Below are 14,573 nucleotides of genomic sequence, written 5' to 3' on the forward strand. Positions count from 1 at the left end.
TGAAGGGTGGGTGAAAGGGAAGCAATCAATTACGAAGTTTCTAGAAGATGACGAAAATTCTATAATCAGCCCTGGAGTTAAAGATACTATCACAAGCATGGAAGTAGAAAAAAAGACGGAAGGAATCTCGCGAACTAAAAAATGACGCACCCAAAGTAAGTCAGTTTCATGTAACGACGAGACACACCCACACATTCACAAAAAAAGTAAGTCACTGCGCCGCCATTACGTCACGAACCTTACCGTAGTAAACACATTAAACGTTGTTTGAAAAGTGACAAAAATATGCCGTCCTGCGTTGTTAAATCTTGCAAGAATCACGGTGGTTTTAAGAAGAAATGTGAAGGGATCACTTTTCACAGGTACAGGTTATTCAATTAATACTATATTTCATATGGTTTACGTTTTTTTACTCAAAACATTTTGGTAGAAAAAAATGTAGGTAAACAAACAATCCCAGTGTTACCAGTAATATTTTTTTAAATTTCCCCAAATTTGTGAGTTTAGTTTATGATGTGAGCCACTATGCCTGAAATAAAGTATTATTAATATTATTAATGCTCCAAACCAAACTCAATCACAAAATATTAATTTACCAGTACCTACTTCTGTTTCTAAAAAACATGACGCATGGAGAAAATCGTGGATCGACATAATACGGGATGTTAGGGGTGACAATAATTGGATTCCTTCCAAATCCAGCGTCATTTGCAGCATTCATTTTGATGCAAATGATTTATACACCACTAAAGAAGGTTTTTTTCGTGTTGTCACTAATGCAGTGCCAAAAAAGGTAAATATTTTTTTTTTTTTTTAAAGAAAAGGCTAAAGGAATTATCCCATACTGCCTGGTCTTATTTAATGTTGTCTTCTATGTGGTTTGGTAAATCTTATAAATAAAAATGAATTGCTGTTTGTTATATGATAATGTTTATAACTTTTTCATTTTACATACATACATACATATGCTCACGCCTGTCTCCCAGAGGGGTAGGCAGAGACTATGGATCTCCACGTGCCACGATCCTGACATACTTCTTTCGCTTCCTCCACATTCATAAGTCTCTTCATACACGCACGTCGGTTTCGGAAACTCCTAATTTGGCTCTTCTTGAGTATGTCGCCTATCTGGTCGGTTATTTTACCTTTATATAGCCTACTTTTTTCATTTTAGTACTTATTCATTCCACCCAACATAGAAGAGCATCGACCTGATGAACGAAATAGTTCCAGTGCTGTTGAAGAGGTGGGTACCAATAAACAAATTATTGTCTATGTCTAAATTTCTGTGTTTTATGATAAAATAAATTGTTTTTTTTTACAATTACTTTCAAATATGTATATTACTATATTAATTGTATAATTATATTCCTGTTTATAGAGTTCAACAGTAAATGAAGCAGTAGCCTCAAATTTGGAACAGCCATCCATTTCAGAACAATCTGGTTGTCCCAGCTTGCCGTTGCTTGTCTCACAAGTATGTATGCCGTTATTGTTTGCGTCTGCTTTATTGCTTATGGTACAGAAACACAAAATTAAACGTTTATGTATTTCTTCTAGAGTTCATCTCTGATTGAAGCAGCAGTTTTGGAGCAGCCATTGATTACTGCGTATTCTCCAATCACATCTGTCCCACCAGCACCAGTAAGAATCTGCACACAAACTAGTGATTTATTAATGTATTAATAATATGTAGTACAACTTGTTTCTACAATACTTTAATAATAGAACTATACTTGTTTGGCTCATGGTGTTGTTTGTATATATCATATGTTTTATTCCAGATTTTTGGTGCATCACCGGCACCCGACCATCAAGCACTTGATTTGTCAATACTGTACACTCCCAGAAAACGACGTATGAAGGAAGATCTGATGAAGAAGGCTACTTTGATACAAGAACAAAAAAAGAAGATTAAAAGTTTAAATCAAAAAGTAAGGCGGCTGCAAGATAGAAATAAATCTCTGAAAGATATTTTGAAAACCTTAAAAAGTAATAATTATATAGATACCGAGCTGTTTAGTAGATTAAATGAAAACATCATTACTGCTGATTTATTTAACAACTATAATAGAAAAAAACTAAAAAAGAACATTAAATACTCTGCAACAATAAAAAAGTTCTTTCTCACACTGAACTATTATTCTCCAAAATCATACGATTATGTAAGAGCAACATTCAACACTTGTCTTCCTCATCGTAAGACCCTGTCAAAGTGGTATGGACATTTAAAAGGAGATCCAGGGTTCACTGAAGAATCTTTCCAGGCGCTAAAAGCGAAGGCTGAAGTAAGTGAGCACCGACCTTTGTGCTCCTTAGTTTTTGATGAAGTTGCCATTAGGCCTCAGAAAATTTGGGATGGCAAGAAATATATAGGTTTAGAAGACATGGGAACAGGCGTTGAAGAAGGTGCACCTTTAGCTTCACAAGCGCTAGTTTTTCTTTTGGTTGGGATAAACCACCGCTTCAAAATTCCTTTAGGGTATTTTTTAAGTAACACTTTGTCAGGGGAACAAAAAGCAAATTTAATAAAATTATGCCTTATGAAATGCTTTCAATCCGACACCGATGTCGTCTCTTTGACATGTGATGGTCATGCCACAAATTTTGCAGCATTGGAATTACTCGGCTGCAATTTAAATCCAGAATCTTTGAAAACTACATTCACACATCCCTCCCACAACTCTGAAGTAGCATGTTTTCTCGATCCCAGCCACATCATAAAATTAGTAAGAAATCAGTTACAATCCAAAAGAGAATTCGTAGACAGTCAAGAAAATAAAATCCAATGGAACATTTTGGAAGAGCTCAATAAACTTCAAGAGGAAGAAGGATTGCATTTGGCGAATAAATTAACCAAAAGACATGTAAATTTTAAAAATAATATTATGAAGGTGAAGCTGGCCTCCCAAACTTTCAGCACAAGTGTTGCAGCAGCTTTAAAAACTTGCAGAGAAGATCTCAATATAGACTCATTTAAAAACTCAGAGACAACAGAAAATGACATGTGTGATATATTCAAGAGCAATGACGCAATTCGATTTTAAAAAACCACTTTGTGCAGCGAATAAAGACGTAATATTTAATTTTTTGGATGATCTTAAACAATATATATTAAACCTAAAAGTAAAGTACATGACAAAAAGGAAAGTGAAAAAAGATGGTAACATTTCATACCTTATTACTAGGTATTACAAACCTCTCGTACAATCTCAGTGCAAAACGGGATTTATTGGCACTTTAATAAATATCGAAAGCTTAAAGCATTTGTATGACAAACTCGTTGAAAACGATCACAAATTAGTGTTTATTCCAACTTACAAACTAAGCCAGGATCACATTGAAATGGTTTTTTCCTGTATTCGCATGCAAGGGGGGTTTCACGATAACCCTAACGTAAGACAATTTAAAGCAGTTTACAGAAAACTTCTGGCACACCTGGAAATCAGGTGCTTGACAACCGGAAATTATGTGCCATTAGAACAAATAGCCATTCTCAATTGCACTTCGGCTACTCAAATTATAAATACAACGACTCCATCTTACCGTCATGATGAAGAAGATAATAGACATTCGTCTTTAAATTTCGTCAACGAAATAACAAAAGAAGAGGACGATCTGGCGAGGCTTTTAAACATAGAAAAATTAAACGAGTACAGAAAAATAATTATTGGCTATCTGGCAGGCAGCATTTGTCACTATGCAAGTAAGAGGATAAAATGTCAAAAGTGTATGTCGAAGTTAAAAACTGAGGATAGGCAAAATTTTCACAAATTGATAAATTTAAAATCCAGAGGAGGTTTGTGTTTTCCATCAACAGATTTATTTAACATTTGTTGCATTTGTGAAATAATAATAAGGAAGATTGTAGAAGAAAATGTATCGATGAACAATGAAAGGCAACAAAATTATATTCTACCTAAAATACTGGAAAAGTTTATTGCCAATGATAATGTATTTCAAAATTTGGAACTCGAGCATGCATTTGCTGGAACAGACCATAATATTAGTCTTATAAGATTTGTGGCAGAAAAGTATTTAACCATTAGATTTCACCATATTTCCAAATTAGAAGGGATATCCAGAACCTTTGAAAGTAAACGACAGTTATACAAAAAGTTAACTCAACATAAGGGATTTTAACAAGTACATACATATTTATTTTAACAAGTATGTACATAGTGCTTTATCCGATCCCAAGATTTAATCCTACGATATGGGCTTTGTATAGGTAGATATTACAAACATATTTATACATAGTGGTTTATCCGATCCCAAGATAGAATACCGACACATCGTAGGGCTTTGTTTATATACATGTTTATATTATGAATTCTTTTGTTTATATTATGAAAAATACGAATAAATCTATTTCTTTCTTATTTATATCGCCTACCTAGTTACCTATGTTTCAATTTCTACTTTCTTATACTGAACTGAGCACGAAAATAGTGATTTCAGGCTTCTTTGCACACTTTGAATTATATTTATAAATTATTTTTATAAAAGAAATCTAAGTTCAATGATATCACGTACTCTTATGGCAAAGGTAAACATCGTGAGGAAACCTGCACATCTAGATTCCAGATTTTGTAGCCTATGTGAATTACATTATTCTATTATTCGTAAAAAGCAATACCGTTAGCAACCTATAACGGTAGTAAATTAAAATATATGGGCTACAAAAATTGGCTCTGACTCATAAACCTGTTCTATACGGACCAGTAGAATTTCAATTTATTCTGATTACATATTATTTTATTTTTATAGATTATTATTAACAGACTGCAAAATTTACAAAAGTAAGTATCATTTACATTACATTAATGAGTATTTGCCCCTAAATCATTCAATACATGAGTACAAATTGTACTTACCCGATTTTTCGGGAAAATTGGTTTTGTAATGGCAACCCTACGCACCCACACACTCTCATGTCGCCGCCATTGCTGTGCGTCAATGTTTAGTTCGCGAGATTCCTTCCGTCTTTTTTTCTACTACCATGATCACAAGAAAGAAGATAAAAAACAAAAGCGATATCTCCTTGAATTCTATGATCAGCCCTGGAGTTAAAGATACTATCACAAGAAAAAATATAAAAAAAACAAAAGCGAGTCACCACAAAGCTTACGTGTAAGTTACGCATCATTTTGCTGTTTACGACCTTTCTGGGTTTTAAAAGCTAAATTCACGGAAAGTGATAACAGTATGTGTATGCTACATGAACATTTTAAAAAGATCTTGGATAGACTTGTCTTTGAAAATACTACAAATTGATGATGCTGTCAGCAGTGTCGTATGTAACATTAATTCATAAAAATGGATGACTCGTTAATGCAATCGGTGTATGAACAAATTTCCTTTGATTACGCTTTTGAGGAAATAGCTTATCACCAATGGAAGTGTCAATTTATACAGGAATTCTTTATTACTTATCGACCATACCGGGGAGCCAGAAACTTTTTGTTCAGTATCGGCTTGCTTACGCCACGATGCCCCAACGAATTATGTGTGCATAAATCTTAAAAAAAGCTCTTTTGAACATAATGAAGAACCAAAACATAAATATTCTGCACATTGGCAGCGACGGACCAAGTAGCCAATATAAGAAAAAAAAACAGTTTTCATCTGGAAAGAACACGAAGGAGGAATAAGATTGTGGTGATGTATTCTATGTCTATCCTTTATGTATCAATAAAAGTCAGTCTAAGCCTAACGCGTGTCTTATTCAACCGCCTCCTTAGCTCCAACCTTATATGGCGGCCTTGCCAATTCGGTTGTAAAAATAATTAAATTTATTCTCCTATATTCGTAATATATACCGACAAACACATATATATGTGTTAAAATGGGTAACACTAAATCGCAAAAAGTAATCATTGCCCAAATGGGGAAGGCAATACCGCGAGTGTGCAACAATTGCAATACCATGTATCGGTGACCAACGTTCTACTGATGATTATCGTCATGTTCCTGTGCCTCGGTGGTTGCTTTAAAAGTTTAAACTGATGAAATTATACAAAAAGTGCCACCAGCAACAAATACGTCGTGAAATAAACGCGCGGTCCGTGATGATGCTGAAGCCGGTCGGCGACCGCCGGCCCCCTGAGGAAGTGCTACGTGTATAATAGCGATATCCAGTGCCTACATATATATATATTGAATATATCGTCATACAATGTAAGATGTCTTATTGAGTGCACAAGGCTCACGCAAATTCAATACGGGCGGACAAAAAAGGAAAGTGTTTACATTCTTGGAACTTGCATGAGGCTAGCGCGCGATAAATACTGTGACTTGAACTTGAAAATAATTAGGGTTCAATATAATGTTTATTCTATTATTAATCATGATATGGAATTTATTTGCGTAACTCTTACTAAATTAAGGTCCTTATATACGAATCTAACTAAATTAAGTAATAAAAGAAGGACTTCTGAAACATTAAAAGGTAAACTAAATGAATGCAATATTATCTACAGGGAGCACCAGAAAATAGTTTATATTTTGGAAAATTCAAATATTAGTGACGTAATAATTATACGGGAAAACTGTACGGAAATTAATGATTTGTACTCTCAAATACACGAATGTTGTACGAGGGCTACACCGAAAAGATCGGGAATAGAATACTTAGGAATGAATTAGAGTGAAACCTTTTTGGTGTATCAAATGTAGTGTTTTTTCAAACATAATTCCATTTTCGAATTTTAAAAAAAGTAAAAAATAAAAGAGTATTGACCATTTGAATTTGACAAGTCGGTGTAAAAAAAGGAGCTTACGCGGGAACATTTCCGTGCAATAATTTTTCACAACTTTCGTCGAGGTTTATCTCAAGAACAATGTCTCGCCGAGCTTGTTTCTATTTATAAACTTGAAGCACCAAGTAAAACGACTATATATCGTTGGTATTCTGAGTTTCGCCGTGGACGTTCCTCTCTTACCACAGTCCCTTCTACTGGTCGGCCAAAAACAGCGGTAACACAAGATAACATCGATGCTGTACGCCAGTTAATAAAAGAAGATAGACATGTGACATACGAGCAGATTCGGGCTTCTCTCAGCATTGGTATGACAGCCATTCAAACCATTTTACATGAAGAACTGGGTGTCAAGAAGTTAGTTTCGCGCTGGGTGCCCCACCGTTTGACCGAGGAACAAAAGTCGGCTCGTGTTAATTGGTGTCGATCTGCTCTGCAACGGTTCAATCAAAAAGAACAAAGGACGGTTACTGCTGATTGGTACACAACAGTTTGTTTGCCGGAAGTCGTAAGAGAACTTCGTAAAACTAACCCGAATCGTCGTATAATCCTTCACCACGATAATGCAAGCTCTCATACCGCTCGCAAAACAAGAACGTTTTTAAATATGGAAAACGTGGAGTTGATGGACCATCCTCCGTATAGCCCTGATATGAGCCCCAATGATTATTTTACATTCCCAAGAATTAAAGATATGCTACGTGGTCAACGGTTTAGCGGCCCAGAAGAGGCGGTCGAAGCTTACAAATCAGCTGTTTTGACAGTATCCACTTCAGACTGGAATTACTGTTTCAATGATTGGTTTAATCGAATGAAAAAGTGCATTGAATGTCACGGAGACTACTTTGAAAAACAATAAAAGTAAATAATATTATGATATCTTTGTACTTTTTTCTATTCCCGATCATTTCGGTATCGCCCTCGTAATCAATATATAGGTAGTATAGAGTCAAATTTATTACCAAAAATAATAATAATAAAAAAATTAAGCTCATTTAAACTATCTAAATATGCTACTCTCCTATGGTATTACTAATTCCTACAACTTATAAGACTGATTAAGTGATAATAATTATGTTCCTAATGTTTAAACAATTTGTTCTCTGTCCAGATTAAATCTGATACAGATTAACCCCTTATTCATAAAAAACTTACTGGACGCTTTAGCTATTAAACTGTTCTCTCACTCTCTGTCAAAGAACAAATTGTTCTCTGTCAGAAAAAAACTTACTGGACGCTTTAGCTATTAAACTGTTCTCTCACTCTCTGTCAAAGAACAAATTGTTCTCTGTCAGAGAGTGACAGAACAGTTCAATAGCTAAAGCGTCCAGTAAGTTTTTTATGAATAAGGGGGTAAGGTTTTAAAGTGTTATTATTTAGGTACTAAGACTTGATTTGTTACTTAAAATTATTAATTTCTACAATTTATAAGACTGATTTAGTGATAATAATTATGTTCCAAATTTTTAAAGTGAAAACGCATAATGAGTGCGTCCAGATTAAATCTGATACAGATTAAGGTTTTTAAGTATTTAGGTAAAACTTGATTTGTTACCTAAAACTAAAATTATTAATTCCTCCAATTTGTAAGACTGGTTAAGTGATAATTATGTGTAAGGATTAGGACACGTGATAATTTCAATAAAAATACGTAATTCTCAAGTATTTGTTTTATTTTACAAGGTATGAATTAAGGGTTTAAAATACATTTCGGAATTATAATCCACATTCAGTAGTTTGCATTTAATTTCACTACACGAAAAGTAACATGTATCTTTTGATTTACTAGCAATATAATCATCACATTTATAAATAAGTACTAATTAATGAAGACTTACATGGATATTCAAAGGAGTCAATTATATTGTTCATGTGATATCCTTCCAGTCGTATGTCTTCAGTTTCATTAAGGTGTATTGCTCTTATTTGGATTACTGATTCGTCCATTGTTAAAAACCATTTATCTTGTTTTTGGGATGATAAAATAAAGTTTTCAAAATGAAGTATCAATGTAGGTCCATTTTTGCTGTTACAAGGTTTTACAAATGGATATTTCTGTTTGTTTTTACTGTATGTATCGATTTCAACTTCATTTCTTTCGTGTAATCTTCTAGCTAGTTCCAGTGGCTTATTTCCCTATCTCAGCATATGTTTGATGATTTGGAGTTTATTCTCAAAAGGGTAGGCATTGAAACTTTGTAATGTGTCGAATCTTTTGACCTCATCAACAAGGTGTGATAAATTATGGACATTACTTATAATGTAATTGTCCCGAATTATCGGGAGTTGTACCGATTTCGACTCACAGAATAATCAAGATAATTATTCTGAGTGTAGACGAGCCTTAATATTAATATCGGCGAGTTGAGGGTAGACTAATTTATCCACGTAAACGAGCAGCGCGGGAGCGCTTTTCACTTTTTGTGAGCAGCCGCGGTGAGCAGACGGAGAGTGAGGGAGTTATCAATGACGTGGGTGCGAGAGGACCCCGCGGAGCGGAGCCGAGGCACCCAGGCTCGGGGAGCCGAGGCGGGCGTGATGGCCCGGTTCAGACAACAGCCAGTTACTGCAAGTGCGCAGCTAAGTGACCTTTCTACTTACCTTTTATATCTCGTTTATGATTGATTGCACTATATATTTAATTTATGTTTGAAGTGTTCCATGTTTCCGGAACGGTGGAAACTTAGTAGAGTAGTCCCAGTACCGAAAGGGAAAGGGGGAACGGAGGCCAGTGATTACAGACCCGTAGCAGTACTATGTGCACCGGCAAAGGTGCTGGAGAGCGCCATACAACACTCGCTGTATGCGCAGGTGAGCTCGCAGCTGTCGGACGCGCAGCACGGGTTCCGCCCGGGCCGCGGCACCGCCGGCAACTTGCTGCATTTGCTATCCTGTGTCATACCCTCGGTGGATGCAGGTAGGCAGGTAGATCTAGCGTATTTCGATTTCAGGAAAGCCTTTGACACGGTGGATAATGATATACTCCTTAAAAAATTGGCACGTGTGGGTTGCACTTCACATACACTTAAAGGAGAACGGCAGTTGGCGTACCGCCTTTTTTTTGGAGCGTTTCAGAACCATGTTTTCACCATTTATTAATACAGTCTAGATAAGGTATTTTCAGTAATTACAATATTTTTAGAAGTCGGGGGAAAAGAAAAAATGATAAATGAAGAATATTTAAATCTAAGGATAATGGAACGTAAAAACAAAGATATAGAGAACGGAACGTAACAACAGTGGTGCCAGACCTCGGAATATTACCAGCAAATCCGAGCAAAAAAGTAATCGAATAGAAATATCGATACATTCTTAAATACAAAAGATATTTTATTTATCAATAAATTACATGTTCTGGTACTATTTGTGCCAAAACTAGTACATTAGGTTTATAAAATATCATTATATTTAAGTCTTGAAGACTTTTATCCATAGTAAACCATTTTCTTTTTCTCTTTATTCGATTCACTATAATCGATATTTTTTGAATATTTAAATCTAATAACACTGAATCTTGCTTGTCAATCTTGTCATAGTAGTTGTTATTTCATTTTCCATTACCTAACCTAATTATTTAATATTTTGAATACCGCTGAAACTGCTGAAGATATAGAACAAATGTGACAAAGGGGAGAACCAGACCCGGTTCCTGTTCCACCTCCCCGGCAGGCTCCCGTCCCACTTCTTCATCAGGAACCTGCAGAAGCAGCAGAACAAGAACACGCAAAATCCTGACAATATTTTCTATGAACCATAGGATGATAAATACCTAAGTCAAATATGAGAAGAGCAACTGCGTTCTGCAGTTCGAATCCCGGCGCTGACATGTACCAATGTGTTCTTTGAATTTAATTAAAATGTATACCATCACACTTACAGTGAAGGAAACCTGCATACCTATATAGATTTAGCACATCTAGAGAGCCAGGTGCAGGTACTTACACCCCAACAGAGAATAGAATAGAGTAGGTAATAGGAACATAAAATTCCTAAAGTTGATTCCAGGCAAATTATGTTATGTAAATAAAACAATGATATTTTAAACAGTATATTTTATTTCATTACATTACTTGCCAAATGCATACCCATATAGTAGAACCTTTACATATAGCATTTCGAAATGGCATAGCAGATCCCTGTTGCGGAATAGCAATTTAAAACTTCAGAAGTTGGATATACCATTATTCCATGATGAAAGTAGTAGCCTGATCTAGTCGATAATATTAATAAAATCATTATATTTATTATGTAGGTACGTTGCACGTCCCGTATTTATTTAAACGTAAACATATAACTTGATATACCTAACATATTATTATCAAATTATTATTCACGTTGTTCGTCTTGTGTTGTTCAAGTGTTGACATGGTGTTGACGTTTAGTTGTTGACATGACACATTTTTTTATCATTTCAATTTTTCTGCTCTGGTTTGTCAATTTTTATCATTATACTGAGATCCAACCTAGACATTTATGACGTAAATCACAGAGTACTTGGCATAAACATTACTTCACTTTACGTTCCATTCTTCCTGTATGAATGTTGAACGTTCCATTGCGACTACATTTTAAAGATTCTTTTTTTCCGTTTTTCTCTTTTCTCCCAGCTTCTAAAAATCTAGTAATTAATTGACTTGTGTACCTGTACAGTGTCTCTCTAATCATGGTACTTTCATTACAGAACCCGTCATTTCCATAGTGGTACAAAACGTCCTTAGAACCCTGCCTTTGTCCTTTTTTGCTGACTATTTGAAAGATAGGCGTCAGTACGTGGACTGTGGGGGTTGCATATCGGAGCCGTATTTCACAAGGTCAGAAGTGAGTCAGGGCAGCAATCTGGGTCCCCTGCAATTTATCATTATGATTAATGACTTGCCTGAAGTCGTAAGCAGTGCTGTTTGCTTGCTCTTCGCTGATGACCTCAAGCTAGCGCTGGAGGTGGCGAGCGACTCAGACCATCACCGCCTTCAGGCAGATATAGAAGCTGTAGTCAAGTGGAGTCGTGAAAATCAGCTTTATTTCAACGTGTCGAAGTGTGCCGTTATTAGCCTTAGTCGAGCGCGAGCCCCAAGACACCACCAATATATTGTGGACGGGACGCCAATGCAGCGAGTTACAGAAGTCAAGGACTTGGGACTTAATATTACAGCAGATCTACACTTTCGCAAACATATAGAGCTGGTTTGTAAGAAAGCGTATCGCAACCTAGGCTTCTTTCTAAGACAGGCTCGAGAGTTTACAAATATAGTCGCAATACGGGCCTTATACGAGGCTTTGGTTCGTAGTCACCTGGAGAGCAACGCAATTGTTTGGGCACCTCATGAAGCCAAATATAGCTTCATGCTGGAGCGTATACAAAATAAATTTGTACGATTTGTATATTTAAAACTTTATGGAGTTTATCCTTTCTATCCTCTTATGTACCCTACCTTGTTTGTCTTGGGTATGGTGGGGTACAATAAGTTGGAGGTTAGAAGGGAGTTGGCAATAGCAATATATGTTTTTAAATTGTTGCGTGGTAGGGTCCATAACCCTGGAGTTTTGAGCCAGGTTGGTCTGTGCGCAGTGGACGGGCACGCGCGGCGCCGGCGCCGGCCGCGGCTGCTGGCCGTGCCGGCGGCGCGCACCAACTTGCTGCAGGAGGCGCCGCTCACGCGCGCCCTACGCGTGCTAAACGACACCGCGGATATTGTCGATATATTCACCGTTTCCCTGAATGAGTTCACAAAAGTAACATTGGCTGTATTATGTAATTAGTTAAGTTTTTTTATAGTTTATAGTTGTTTGTTTCACTGCACTACTGCATTAGAATAGTTCTGTAATAGTGGTGTAAGTATTTTGTAATAATAAATAAAAAAAAAAAAAAAAAAAAAGTTATACCTACACTTGATTTCTTGATGTACCAATTGTGTTTATAATGAGTAAGGAAACTAAGGAGGTAATGTAAGGTTTAAAGGAGGTACGAGTACATACCGTACCCGTACCGTGTGATAATAGATAGATTAGATATTCAGTGCGCCAGGGGAAACAATCCCATGTGATCAGTGTAAGAAGCTAGGGAAACAATCCCATGTGATCAGTGTAAGAAGCTAGGGAAACAATCCCATGTGATCAGTCCCAGGGAACAACCCTGCTAGCGAGGCACGGGGTGGCTATAGGGGAGGTTGGAGGCCACTGGGGTGAAACCCCTAAGAACATCAGGATTATCCTTGACATTCAGACGATCAGGTTATTAGACTGATCGGTCATCACGTGTGCGTGATATTAAGTAACTAATATGTTTATGATATATCCCATATTCAGTTCGTCACCGTGATTAGCATGTTTGTACTAATCACGGTTATTAACAGTTCAGATATTCGCGTTTACTCATATAAATAGTTTAATGAATCCGCGACATGGTGGAGATGCTGGGATCTGAGTCCAGTGTTACAGCTTTTTGATTTGCGAGCAAATTTAAATTTACCCTGACAAGGGTTTTGCAAACTACAAGTAAATATATTTTAAAATCCCATTATAAACATTGACCAGTGAAAAGTTAAGTTGTTTGATAGAAATTGGGGACAATTCTTGAGACTCGTAAGAGGTTTTATTGAAAATGGACACATAAAGATTAAGATACCTACAAGTAAATTAGTTTGGTGTAGGTGTATTAGTAAGTAAGTCAGTAGTATTTGACTTATTTGAGCATCGCTTATTGAGTATTTGATGAAATTACAAGTATAAATTGAAGTAAACCTATGATATTTTAAATGATACATGCATTAGAGTCGCTTTTAGAGTAGCGTGACATTATATTGACAAGATACTTCCAGTAGTGGATGGCATACGATATCTGAGAGGATTATGATTGGAATTTGCAGTATGCCAGTTTGCAGTTAGGAATAAAATTGATCAAATCTAAATTTGCAAATGAGCGAAGTCAGATTTGAATTTATTAGTTATGATACTGAAATAATGTGATAGTACAGTCCTTTCACCGAAATGTGTCTTTTAGATAATGAGTATTGTAGACTTCAATCTGTTCACTCAGCATATATTTTTCCCTGAGTAATATTTAGTGAATTTTTGAGTAATTTATCATAGCGTGTGTGAGTAATTTACTCTTGGCACTTATTATTGTTCAGATTAAGATATTAAGTGATTGAATTAGACGCCATCGGGACAATCAAGTGGTTGCTTACAAGTTATTGGACTGCATAGATGTTACATAGTTAATGCTATTCTTGATAAATGAAGCACAAATTCTACAATTTTATAGTGAAATGAAACTTGTAAAGGAGCAAGTCACAGTAAGCTAACTGTACGAGGCGAGTAGACTACAGGCGCCCGCGCTGGCGCCACCGCCCGTTTCTTTGTTATGTTACATTGTTGCAGTCTAAATAATTTGCAAAGAAATTTGTTTTTTATTGCCTATTGAATATGGTTCAGTTTAATGAAGGATTTCCCAGAAAATATTATTTTGATTTGATGATAAGTAGTACAGACTCAGGTGATGCTCTTGCTTGTGGGTACCTACCCCTTGAAATTTAGAATAACCAGTTGAAAAGCTATGAGCTAAAGAATATACCTATACCAGATGTTCGAATGGAACAGTTTGTCTATTACCAAACATTTTATAGTTCTCGTCGGATTAATAATTCGAGGATATTAGAATTCGATATCGTGAAAGTTGGTAGAACTTGTACTAAGTATATCAGTAGTCTGAGGTCGGCCGCCACGGCGCAGTCCACGCTGCTCGTGCACATACAGGAGTTCCACTGAACTTAGACGGTCAAGATTAATCTCTTGACATGGAGTCAAGTAATTCAA

This window comes from Plutella xylostella, chromosome 14 (genome assembly GCF_932276165.1).
Source record: "Plutella xylostella chromosome 14, ilPluXylo3.1, whole genome shotgun sequence".
In the NCBI taxonomy this organism is placed as follows: Eukaryota; Metazoa; Arthropoda; class Insecta; order Lepidoptera; family Plutellidae; genus Plutella; species Plutella xylostella.